The sequence below is a fragment of the Camelus dromedarius genome, chromosome 17, assembly GCF_036321535.1.
Source record: "Camelus dromedarius isolate mCamDro1 chromosome 17, mCamDro1.pat, whole genome shotgun sequence".
Classification (NCBI taxonomy): domain Eukaryota; kingdom Metazoa; phylum Chordata; class Mammalia; order Artiodactyla; family Camelidae; genus Camelus; species Camelus dromedarius.
This window is the reverse complement of record NC_087452.1, coordinates 40,585,064-40,598,759: the sequence shown is the minus strand read 5'-3', so window position 1 is coordinate 40,598,759 and position 13,696 is coordinate 40,585,064. Positions and strand designations below refer to the sequence as shown.

The 13,696-nt window shown below is 37.8% G+C and overlaps 1 long non-coding RNA gene across 4 annotated transcripts in view; it reads right to left on the bottom strand.

Annotated features, from left to right (window-relative positions):
* Positions 1 to 13,696, bottom strand: part of LOC105084635 (uncharacterized) — a 29,380-nt gene that overhangs the window by 12,873 nt on the left and 2,811 nt on the right. The window contains exons 1-2 of one of the 4 annotated variants that reach the window (XR_010384929.1): positions 12,102 to 12,725; positions 177 to 328 (exon numbers count right to left, since the gene is read on the bottom strand). This is a non-coding gene — a long non-coding RNA (uncharacterized LOC105084635). Of the gene's footprint in view, positions 1 to 176; positions 329 to 12,101; positions 12,726 to 13,696 lie in introns of those variants that run through there. The other 3 variants (XR_010384926.1, XR_010384927.1, XR_010384928.1) reach the window with 3 other exon arrangements.

Here is a 13,696-nt window from a genome sequence, read left to right as displayed (position 1 = left end):
GCCCAGCCACAGGAGAGACTGGAGGCTCAGGAGCTGGCCCAAGGGCAGCAGGTGGTGGCAGGGATTACGGAGAACGATGTTCTCTCAGGTCCGGCCAGGCCGGCTGCCTGCATGGAAGAGCCGGTGCTGGAGCGTGCGGACCGTCCCCGGGACTGGGAGAGGCCGCTTCCACTCACCCACGCTGCATGCGCTGGGCCCGGGTCTGTGACTCAGGCAGAAGGAAGCCGGAGCGCTGGAGGGCGGATCTGTCTCCCGGGAGGGCTGGAGCTATTTTTGCTTGACTTTGCCCTCTTCTCTGCTGTAGACGGAGTCCAGCCAAGAGAGAAAACTGAGAAAACAGGTGTATCTTCCAGTTCTCCACTATATATGTATTTCCCCCCCACCCAAAATAATACCATGTAAATTGTTCTCTTTTTTTGATTTCTTTTTTTCCCCTGAGGTCACAGAGCTCCCACTCTTGTGATGCCTAAATATGCCCCTCTGATTCATGAGTTGTTTCGTTTTCTTGTTTGTTATTTAAAAAACTTTTTTAAACATTTTTTATTGATTTATAATCATTTTACAATGTTGTGTCAAATTCCAGTGTTCAGCACAATTTTTCAGTCATACATGGACATATACACAGTCACGTTATTTTCTCTGTGAGCTACCATAAGATTTTGTGTATATTTCCCTGTACTATACTTTATAATCTTGTTTATCTATTCTACATTTTTGAAATCCTATCACTTCCCACTCTCCGCCCCCTTGGCAACCACAAGTTTGTATTCTATGTCTTAGTCTATGTTTTGTATTTATGCTTTTATTTGTTTGTTGTTTTTGTTTTTTAGATTCCACATATGATCGATCTCATATGGTATTTTTCTTTCTCTTTCTGGGTTACTTCACTTAGAATGACATTCTCCAGGAGCATCCATGTTGCTGCAAATGGCATTATGTTGTCAGTTTTTATGGCTGAGTAGTATTCCATTGTATAAATATACCACCTCTTCTTTATCCAGTCACCTGTTGATGGACATTTAGGCTGTTTCCATGTCTTGGCTATTGTAAATAGTGTTGCTATGAACACTGGGTTGCAGGTGTCATCCTGAAGTAGGGTTCCTTCTGGATATAAGCCCAGGAGTGGGATTCCTGGGTCATACAGTAAGTCTATTCCTAGTCTTTTGAGGAATCTCCATACTGTTTTCCACAATGGCTGCACCAAACTGCATTCCCACCAGCAGTGTAGGAGGGTTCCCCTTCCTCCACAGCCACCCCAGCATTTGTCATTTGTGGATTTTTGAATGACGGCCATTCTGACTGGTGTGAGGTGATACCTCATTGTAGTTTTGATTTGCATTTCTCTGATAATTAGTGATATTGAGCATTTTGTTGAGAAAATAATTCACATACCATCCAATTTAGCCATTTAGAGTGTACAATTTCAGTGGTTTTTGATATACTCGAGGAGTTAGCTGTGCAACCATCTCCATAATCAATTTTAGAACATTTTCCTCATCCTGAAAAGAAACCCTGTGTCCATCAGCAATTATTCCCTGTATCTTCCACCCTACCTTCTGCCCTAAGCAACCACTACTCTTCTTTGGGTCTCTAAAGATTTCCCTATTCTGGACATTTCATATAAATAGAATCATACGACATACAGTCAGTCCTTTGTGACTGGCTTCTGCCACGCAGCACAATGATTTTGAGGATAATCCATACTGTGGCAGGTATCAGTGCTTTATGTCTTTTTATTGTGGAATAATATTCCATTGTATGGATACACCACATTTAACACATCTGTTTATCAGCTGACAGACATTTGGGTTGTTTCCACCTTTCGGGTGTAAGAAATAAACACTATTATGAACATGTTGTGGACAAGTGTTTGTGTGACTATGTTTGCCTTCTCTGCCTCTTGTGTCTATGCCCAGGAAGGGAACTGCTAGGTTACACCTAACACTCCGAGGAGCTACCAGACTGGTTTCCAAAGAGGCTGCACCATTTTACATTCCCACCAGCAGTGCACAGTCATACCTCAGGTGAGTCCCTCCTGCCAGTCAAATAAGGCTCACTAAAGGGATCCCTCTCAGAGCTAGGAAAGCTCTACACAGATGACCAATTCCACACATGTTATCAAAGAAGGCAGTTTGACAAAGCTTGCTTTATCCTGTCTTCCAGGATCAAAGTTGCTGAAATGCAGAAATAAAATCACTTTTCTATCCAGTTTTTTTTTAAGCTCTTAAAAATCACCAGACTAAGATTATTTTACTGCCTTATTGTATTTAAAAAATATATATCCTTTAACGAGGTAGGACACTAAGACAAAGAAAAGGAAGAGAGAGAAAGTGAACCACAGCCAGGTTCAATTCCGGACAGTGGTAGAGCGATACTTATAAATGTTGCATAATTTGTCAGAATCGAAAATAAAACCATAAGCCTCTGAGAGTTTCACTTTGTTTATAAAATGGGGGATTTGGTTAAGTGATCTCTAGGTTTCTTTTTCTCCCAAGCAATCCGCGTTCGACCCAGAATCAAAGTTCCCAGGAGATGTGGTAAGACTCAGCATGGGAATGGACAAAGCAGTGGGGGCTGCCTTCGGGGTCTCCCAGCTGCCTGGCAGCAAGTTGGAGACGGGTCCCTGCACCTCCGAGAAGAAGGGCAAAGCTCCGTGTGCATCACATCCCCAGGCACTGGTCACACTGGTGGAGCCTGACCCCTCTCTCCCTACGCTGGGGTTTCCACAGGAGCTGACAGATGCTGGGAAGAGATGGCTTAAAACCACCTCCTGTGACATCGGGCTGCAGGGGCAGAGCAGGCGCTGTCGGGGTCTGAGAGACTTCGGACCACACCTGGTTGACTCTCCAGACTCAACAGCCCAACTCTTTATTTTCAAGTTAGCATATTCTCAGAGCACGTGAACTCACTTGACTGGCTGCCTAAGGAAGCATAAATCCATGCTAGAAATCATGTTTTCCACAACTAAAGAGCACGCTGCAACCACAGTTTTCTCCAGTACTCACAGAAAACTAGAACTGGCTAGACTGAAAACACGAAATATAATCAAGATACATTTGTTACACAAAGAGTTAAAAAAAAACAAACCCCAAACCCAACATCTAAATTCTTTAAAACGCCAAGGCAGGAAAATGTAGCTAAAGAACTGAATACTTTAAAAAGCTCACCCATCATCAAATTTCTGGAAAAACAAATGTTACAGAAGCCTTCTGTCCTGTTCCACAAAGTCCCAATGGACTTGAAGTAAAAGGAAATCAGATCATTAAAAAAAATCAAAAGAAAGTCTTAAGTATCATAAACTACTTACAAAGAAGGGAATAATTTGGCCCATATTTTGCAGGGGGAAAAGCACAAGCCAGGGTTGAATGCCCAACTTTGAAAACCAGAACATACAACTCATAGCCCTACGCGCTCCTCTGAATTGATCTATGCTCACTTGTACCCCATACATTCTCTCTGACCCGTGCGTGTTGGAGACCTTGTGTCCAGAGATCTGTGGATAATTGCAAGCTCGTACCAATCAGCTATTGTGAGTAATAAGCAGAAGTGGTAAGTTCTGAAATATTTGAAAGCTCACTGAAATTTTTGAAACTCACTGCACCAAAAAAGTGATATGAAAGTATTTATAAGCCTATTAAATGCAGGTGCATGTATTTTAGATAGTCTACCAGTTTCTGGACCAATTTGTAATTATCTATATTGGTCAAAATAATAAAGACTTTAGATCCGGCATAACTAAGTGCACTAGTTAGGATTTTGCCTCGAGGTTTGCACATGCTGGAATATGGACTGTATAAATCAAAGGCAGGCTTTTCACCTGAAAACACACTGAAATGCACTGGCGACTAAAGATACTCCTCAATAGGGTGGGTTGCTTTTCTTTATCCTTTAACTCAGTATTTTATAAGGTTCTCCAGCCAAGCAGCCCCTTCCCCTTTAGCAGGGGAGGGAAAAATGAACCTGAACTCAAATCTAACTGGCTCTGGGCAAGCAGCCCAAATAAAGAAGAATGGTATTTCTATAAAAGCTCTTGTTTGTGTTTAAGAAGATTTTACTTCATAATACATCTAAGTAAAACTGACACTGCATGAAAATGCATCATTTTATTCCATTTCAATAAACAAAGCAGGGATGGGGGACAAGATGGCGGAGTAGACGCAAAGCTCATCCTCTCCCACAAACACATCAAAAACCACACCTACAGATGGAACAATTTGCATAGAACACCTACTGAACTTTGGCAGAATAGCTCTTACTTTGGAAATACAAGATTCCTCACAAAAACGTGTAGGGGGGAAAAAAAAAAGAAAAAGGACATTGGTGTGGGATCTGACCCACGGAGAGGGAGCGGCAAAGGAAGAAACGTGCCCTCACTCTGGGACGCCCCCTTTGCAGTGGGGAGGTCAGTGGGGACAGAAAGGGAGCTTCCAAGGCTCAGAGGAGAATGCAGCAGCCACTCGGCAGACAGAACTGAGAGGAACCAGCACAGAGGGTCCCTGTGACCACCAGACCAAGATGCAAGCTGGCAGGAGTGGGCCAGGATCGGCTGCTGGAGCTCAGACTTCTGCAGATGAAACTGGGGAGAAGACTGGGGCTGGCTGCAGCTCAAAAACGGGTCTGGAAAGCCTCTATTCCAACAACAGAGGAGCAGACCTGGCCCCTGTCAGGGCTGTGACAATCACAGAACAAAAAGGAAGTTGTGCCCAACAGTGAGGGCAGGCTCTGATCACCAAAACACCAACCACACCCCCAATCAAAGGGATAACAGCCAATACACATGGAAGAAAGATGTGACAACCATCCCGACTAAAAACAGCTCTCATGACAAAATTATTAGATGTACACAGTCTACACAGGAACGCTCCCACTTAAAAAAAAAAAAAAAAAAAAGCCCTTCAAGACCACAGCATGTAACTGATGCTCCTAAATCCATACAGTCAGAGAAACATAAGTAAAATGAAGAGGCAGAAGAACCACTTCCAATGAAAGGAACAAGAGAAGCTCCCTGAAAGAACAAACAATGAAATAAGACCTTGACAGTCTACTAGATCATGACTTCAAAAAGGGGGCAATAAAAGCACTGAAGGAAATAAGAGAGACTATCCACAGAAATGCAGAATACTATAAAAAAGGAAATAGAAACTATAAAGAGAAGCCAATTAAAATCAGAAAACTCAATTGCTGAGATAAAAGCCAGGCTAAAGGCAGTCAAAAATAGACTAAATAATGCAGAAGAACAAATAAGTGATTTATAAGGCAGGATAACAGAAATCACCCAGTTGGAACAGCAGACAGAAAAGCAAATTAGAAGCAATGAAAGAAATATAAGGGACCTAGGGGATAATATAAGCACACCAATATGTGCATACCAGGGGACCCAAAAGGAGAAGAGAAAAGGGGGCTGAAAAGGTATTTGAAGAAATGACAGAAAACTTTCCAAACCTAAAGAAACATAACCAAGTACAGGAAGCACAGAGGGTCCCAAACAAGAACAACGCAAACAGACCTACATCAAGACATTATGAGATGGCTAAAGTTAAAGATAAAGAAAAGATTCTAAACACAGAAAGAGAAATAAAGAGTTAGTTACAAGAGAACTCCCATAAGGCTTTCAGCTGATTTCTCAACACTTAAACTGCTGGCCAGAAGGGAGTGGCAAGATATAGTCAAAGTCCTGAATAAGAAAAAGCTGCAACCTACGATATTGTACCTAGCAAGACTATTCTTTAGAATAGAAGGAGAGATAAAGAATCTCACAGACAAGCAAAAACAAATAATTCAACAATACTAAACCTATCCTAAAAGAGATATTGAAAGGTCTACTCTAAATAGAAAAGAAGCAGGAAGCTATAGAAAAGAGTAAAGCATAATTGGAAATATGGTAACTACAGTGAGCTACAAGAGAATAAACATGAAGATGTAAAAGAGGACAACATCATAGAAGGTGGAAGAGGAGAGAAAGAAAATGTAGGTTTTCTTTCCATTCTTCTTAGGATAAGCCTATGTGACTACCAGTCTAAAGCAAATAGATATAGTAATGTAATGGGTTAACACACTTGGAAAACAGGGTAACCATGAATCAAAAGGTCACAATAGTCACAAAAACTAAAAACAAACCAAGCTAACACACACACACACACACACACACACACACACATCAAACCACAAAAGGATAAACAAAGAAGAAAACAAAGAAGAAATGCCAAGTCAACTGGAAAACAAAGAATAAAATGGCAATAAACACGTGTCTATCAATAATCACTGTAAACGTCAGTGGATTAAATGCTCCAATCAAAAGACAGAGTGGCAGACTGGAAAATAAAACAAAAGGCTATACTATGATGCCTACAAGAGACCCACTTTAAGGTGAAGGACACATATAGATTGAAAGTGAGGATGGAAAAAGATATTTCATGCAAATGGAAATGACAAGAGAGCAGGAATAGCAATACTCCTATCAGACAAAACAGGCATTAAAACAAAGACCACAGAGAAAGATAAAGAACAACATAATAATACTGATAAAAGGAGCCACACAAGAAGAAGATATTATACTCAGTAACATATATGTATCCAATATAGGAGTACTTTATATATAAAACAAATGCTAACAAATATAAAGGGAGAAATTGATTGGAACACAGTATTAGGAGACTTTCACACCCCACTAACATCATTGGACAGATCTTCCAGACAGAAAATCAATAAGGCAACGGAGATACTAAATGAGAACAGGAGAAACAATAGAACAGTGGGACTTAGCTGATACTTTTAGGACATTACATCACACCAAAACAGAATATATATTCTTCTCAAGTGTACATGGAACATTCTCTGGGACAGGTCACATACTCGGACACAAAAGAAGCCTCAACAAATTTCAGAGGACAGAATTTATTTCAAGCATCTTTTCTGACTACAAAGGCATGGAACTAGAAATCAACCACAGAAAAACAAATGATAAAAAAAAAAAAAAACCCTGCATGGAGACTAAACAACATGCTACTAAAAAACCAATGGGTCAACAATGAAATCAAAGAAGAAATTTTAAAAATACCTTGAGACAAATGACAATGAAAACACAACTACACATGGGGGAGGGTATAGCTCAAGTGGTAGAGCACTTGCTTAGCATGCATGAGGTCCTGGGTTCTATCCCCAGTATCTCCTATAAAAATAAATAAACCTAGTTACCTCCCTCCACCAAAATAAAATAATTAAAAAATACAATAATAAATAAAACACAAAGCTATTTTTTAAAAATTAAAAAAGAAACATTTAAAAGAAAACACAACCACATAAAATCTACGGGATATAACGAAAGCAGTCCTAATATGGAAATTCACAGCGATACAGGCCTTCCTCAAAAAAACAAGAAAAATCTCAAATAAACAACCTAACCTACAACCTAAAAAAAGAACAAACAAAACCTAAAGTCAGCAGAAGAAAAGGAGTAAATATCAGAGATGGAATAAATAAAACAGATTTAAAAAAAAAAACAAACAACAGCAGAAAAGTCAATCAAACCAAGAGCTGGTTTTCTGAAAGAGTAAAGAAAATTGACAAACCTCTGGCCAGGCTCACCAAGAAGAAAAGAGTGAGGACACAAATAAACCAAACAAGAAATGAAAATGGAGAAATTAGAACCAATTACATCACAGAAATTCAAAAAAAATAAAAGAATACTATGAACATCTATATGGCAAAAAATTGGACAACCTAGAAGAATTTGACAAGTTTCTAGAAACATACTGCTCACCAAAAGTGAATTTTAAAAGATAGATAATTTGAACAGATCGATCACAGAATTGCAATAGAATCAGCAATAAATCTCCCTGCAAACAAAAGTCCAGGACCAGATGGCTTCATCAGAGAATTCTAACATAACAAGAAGAACACATACTGATCCTTCTTACTCTTCCAAGATTGAAGAGAAAGGAATGCTCTCAAACTCAATCCTATGAGGCCACCATCATCCTGATACCAAAACTAGACAAAGACACTTAGCAAAAAAAGAAAATTACAGGCCAATATCATTCATAAACATAGATGCAAGAATTCTCAACAAAATATTACTAAACAGAATCCAACAACAAATAAAAAAGATCATACACCATGATCAAGTTAGATTCATCCAAGAAACACAAGGATGGTTCAACATACACAAATCAATCAATGTGATACACCACAGCAACAGAAGAAAGGACAAAAATCACATGATCATCTCAACAGATGCAGAAAAAGCATTTGATAAAATTCAACACCCATTTATGATTAAAAAAAACTCTTCCCAAGATAGATATAGAGGGAACATATCTCAAGAAAATAAAAGGTATTTATGACAAACCCACAGCCAACATAATACTCAACTGTGAAAAGCTGAAAGCCTTCCTGCTAAAATCTGGAACAAGACAAGATTCCCACTCTCATCACTTCTATTCAACTCAGTCTTGGAAGTCCTAGCCAATTAGACAAGGAAAAGAAATAAAAGGGATCCAAGCTGGCAGAGAAGAGATAAAACTCATCGTATGTCGATGACATGATACTATCTATAGAAAACCCAAAAGGCTCCACACATGAACTACAAGAGCTGACAGAATTCAGCAAGGTAGCAGGATACAAGATTAACATACAGAAATTAGTTGAATTTCTTTATAATAACAGTGAAAACATCAGAAAAAGACAGTACAGAAACAATCCCTTTAAAAATTGCATCCAAAAAAAAAAAAAAAAAAACCTTAGGAATAAATCTGACCAAGAAAGTGAAAGACTTACATGCAGAGAACTACACTGACACAGGAAATTAAGGATGACTTAAAGAAATGGAAAGATATCCCATGTTCTTGGATTGTAAGAATTAATATTATTAAAATGGCCATACTACATAAAGCAATCTATACATTTAATATGATCCGTATCAAATTACCCAGGACGTTTTTCACAGAAATAGAACAATCCTAAAATTTATATGGAATCACAAAAGACCCAGAATTGACAAAGCAATATTAAAGAAAAAGAATGAAGCTGGAGGAAAAACCCTCCCAGAATTCAGACAATACTACAGAGCTACAGTAATCAAAAGCTTGGTATTGGTACAAAAACAGACATATGGATCAATGGAACAGAAGACAGAGTGCAGAAATAAACCCACAAGCTTTGGGTCAATTAATATTTGACAAAGGGGGCAAGTACATACAATGGAGTAAAGACAGTTTCTTCAGCAAATGGTGCTGGGAAAACTGGACAGCTGCATGTAAATCAATGAAGTTAGAACACTCCTCCACACCATACACAAAAATAAACTCGAAATGGCTTAAAGACTTCAACGTTAAGACAAGCCACTATAAATCACTTGGAAGAAAACATAGGCAAAACATTCTGTGACATAAATCTTAGCAATATTCTCCTAAGGCAGTCTACCCAGACAAAAGACATATAAGCAAAAATAAACAAATGGAGCCTAATTAAACTCATAAACTTTCACACAGCAAAGGAAACCATAACCAGAACAAAGTGACAACCCAAGGAATGGGAGAAAATATTTGTAAATGATGCAACTGACAAAGGCTTAAATTTCAGAATATGTAAACAGCCCATACAACTTAATAACAAAAAAATTTAACAACCCTACCCAATAATGGGCAGAAGACCTAACTAAGCAATTCTTCAATGAAGACACACCAATAGCCAATAGGCACATGAAAAAATGCTCAACATTGCTAATTTTCATAGAAATGCAAATCAAAACTACAATGAGGGGGGTGGGAAGGGATAGACTGGGAGTTCAAAATTTGTAGATACTGACAGGCATATGTAGAATAGATAAACAAGATTATACTGTATAGCACAGGGAAATACATACAAGATCTTGTGGTATCTCACAGCGAAAAAAAATGTGACAATGAATATATGTATGTTCATGTATAACTGAAAAATTGTGCTCTACACTGGAATTTGACACAACATTGTAAAATAACTATAACTCAATAAAAAATGTTTAAAAAAATAAATTAAAAAAAAGTTAACTGACGAAAAAAAAAAAACCCTACAATGAGGTATCACCTCACACCAGCCAGAATGGCCATCATTCAAAACTTCAGGAACGATAAATGCTGGACAGTGTGTGGAGAAAGGGAATCCTCCTACACTGCTGGTGGGAACATAATTTGATGCAGCCGTTATGGAAAACAGTATGGAGATTCCTGTGAAGACTAAAACTAGACATACTATATGATCCAGCAATCCCACTCCTGGGCACATACCCAAAGGGAACCTTAATTCAAAAATATATATGCACCCCAAAGATCATAGCAGCACTATTTACAATAACCAAGACATGGAAACAACCTAAATGACCATCAACAGATGGTTGGATAAAGAAGCTATGGTATATTTATACAGTGGAATACTACTCGGCCATGAAAAAGAATAAAATAATGTCATTTGTGGCAACATGGATGGACCTGGAGAACGTCATTCTAACTGAAGCCAGAAAGAGAAACAAAAATACCACATGAGATCACTTGTATGTGGAACCTAAAAAAAAAAAAGAAAAAGACAAATGAACTCATTTACAAAACAGAAACAGACTCACAGACTCAGAAAACAAACTTATGGTTATCAGGAAGGGCAGGGGGTGAGAAGGGATAAATTGGGAGTTCAAGATTTGCAGATACTCACTAATATATATAAAATAGACAAATAACTAGTGCATACTATATAACACAGGGAACTATATTCCATACCTTGTAGTGACTTAGGGTGAAAAAGAATATGAAAACAAATATATGTATGTTCATGTATGACTGAAGCATCATGCTGTATACCAGAAATTGACACAACATTGTAAACTGACTATACTTCAATAAAAAAAAAACACAGAAAAAGGCAAAAATAAACAAATGGGACCTAATTAAACTTACAAGCTTTTGTTCAGCAAAGGAAACCATAAGCAAAACAAAACAACCACCTATGAAATGGGAGAAAGTATCTACAAATGATGAGACTTAAAAAGGCTTAATTTCCAGAATATATAAACAGCGCATACAACTTACTAATAAAAAAACAAACAACTTAATCCAAAAATGGGCACAAGATCTAAATAAGCAATTCTCCAATGACCAATGGTCAAAAGGCACATGAAAAAAGGATCAATATCACTAATTATCAGAGACATGCAATCAAAACTATAATGAAGTATCATTCCACATCAGTGAGAATGGTCATCATTCAAAAGGCCATAAATGATAAATGCTGAAGAGGGTGTGGAGAAAAGGGAACCCTCCTACACTGTTGGTGGGAATGTAGGTTAGCGTAGCCATTATGGAAAACAGTATGGAGATTCCTCAAAAAACTAAAATTAAGAGTTATCACATGATCCAGCAATCCCGCTCTTGGGCATCTACCTGGAGGGAACTGTAATTCAAGAAGAGACAAGCACCCCAGCGTTCACAGCAGCACTATATACAATAGTCAAGACATGGAAGCAACCTAAATGTTCATTGACAGATGAATGAATAAAGGATCTGTGGTATATTTATACAACAGAATACTACTCTGCCATAAAAAAGAATTTGTAGCAACATGGATGGGCCTGGAGATGGTCATTCTAAGTGAAGTAAGCCAAAGTAAAATACCATATGATATCACTCATATATGGAATCCAAAAAAAAAAAAAGGATAGAAAAGGAAAACACTAACGAACTTATCCACAAATCAGAAAGAGATTCACAGACATAGTAAACAAACTTATGGTTACCAAGCAAAAAGGGGTGGAATGGGATAAATTGGTATTTCGAGATTTGCAAATATTAACTATTATATATAAAAAAGATAAACAAGTCTCCTGTATAGCACAGGGAACTATATTCAATATCTTGTAGTAACCTATAATGAAAAAGAGTATGAAATGAATATACCTATGTATGTATGACTGAAACATGCTGTTCACCAGAAATTGACATTGTAAGTGACTATACTTCAATAAAAAGTTAAATTTAAAAAACTTACACAAACAACACAGCACATTGAATTTACAAATCTGTTTAAAAAACCACATAAATCCTAAAATTAAAACAAGCAAAAAAACAGAAAAACGTTACCAAATCAGGTTCTTTTTGTCCGACATACAGCAAGCCAAAATGCTGAGAAGCCAAGGTTTGGAGCAAACCAAAACGCTAAGCTGCCGAGGTCTGCAGCTACTAGCTAAAACGCTAAAACGCTGAGGTTTGCAACAAGCCAAAACAGTAAAATACCGAAGTTTGCAGCAAGGCAAACGCTGAGACGCCGAGGTTTGCAGCAGAGTGGGTTATAAAGAGCAGGGCGGACCCAGGGGTGGGGCCCGTGGGGAAGGTGATCGTGAAAAGGTGTGGAAACCATCGTTCTGCGCAGATGTAACTAAGATACACGCCTATTCACCTTCAAAAATGGAGGCACTGAGCGTCATTTGAAGGTGGAGCTTTCCGGCCTCTGACGTAAAAGGGTCGTGGAGTGGACACTTGCGCATGCCCAGTTGTAGAGTCTGCGGTCCTATTCAGTCTTAATCAGCCCAGTCTCAACTAGACACAGCTGAGTCTCAGCTCTGTTCAAACTGCAGGCAGCTGACTCTAAACTCCTGAAGACTAACTCCCGCAAACATCTAATTGTTTAGACCAAGTGCAACTTGGAGAGAATGCAAGTCTGAAAAAGACCTTGATTAGTGAAGGCAGGTGAAATAAATTCAACCAGTAATTACTCATGGTTTCAAAAAGATTATTCCCAAAAGAAAAATTCAAGACAATCGGAAACAAAAAAACCAACTTCACTAGTAAAGAAAGAAATGCAAAACAGAACAAGATATCATTTTTCGTGTATCAAATTGGCAAAGTACTTTGAATTCTAATTCTGAGTGCTGGAAAGAGTGTAGAGGAGAGATACTGGTTGGATGTAAACTGGTAAAACCTTTTGTAATTTAATAAAATATGTGAAAAGAAATAAAATGCTCTTAATCTTTGGAAAATATAAAGCAGGAACATATTCTGGAAACTGCAGAATCTTAATACTGCTTGGAAATTTACAAAACAGAGCATAAACATTTTATTTAAAATCAGGGATAGGAGAAACTTGCTATGTAACTTCACCTTAAGCAATTCTAAATAGAAGAGCAGCTGTCTGTTTTTCCCCCAATTCACTGAATTTACAGAAAAGATTAGCAGGTGAAGTTGAAACCAAAGCAAAATTCTATGATAATTTGTATTTTCAAAATAACAAATTACTTTCTTACAATGCCAATTTCAATTACTGATTATCAGCAACAAGCAATGAATTATCATGTTAGCTATGAAATTATTGTTAAATTGTTAGGTGTGACAATAGCATTGTGGTCAACTTAAAAAGTCATAATAACTTGTTAGAGATACATCCAGGACATAGTGCAGATATATGGGTGAAACGAAATAATGAGTGAGATTTGATTTTAAAACTTCTGAACCACCCCCAGCAAATAAAGTGTATGTGGGTGGGGGAGAGAATGAGTGAGGATTAGGTATAAATGAAACAAGAAGAAAAAATGTTGATAGTTACTGAAACTAGGTTTAAAAAAAAGAATTCTTCCCCAATTTTGTGTGTATTTAAAATTCTTCACAATAAAAACAAACTACTAAGTCATCGTGTTGAACATTGTAATTCATTAAAATTTACTAAGAAAAGAATAGGATTG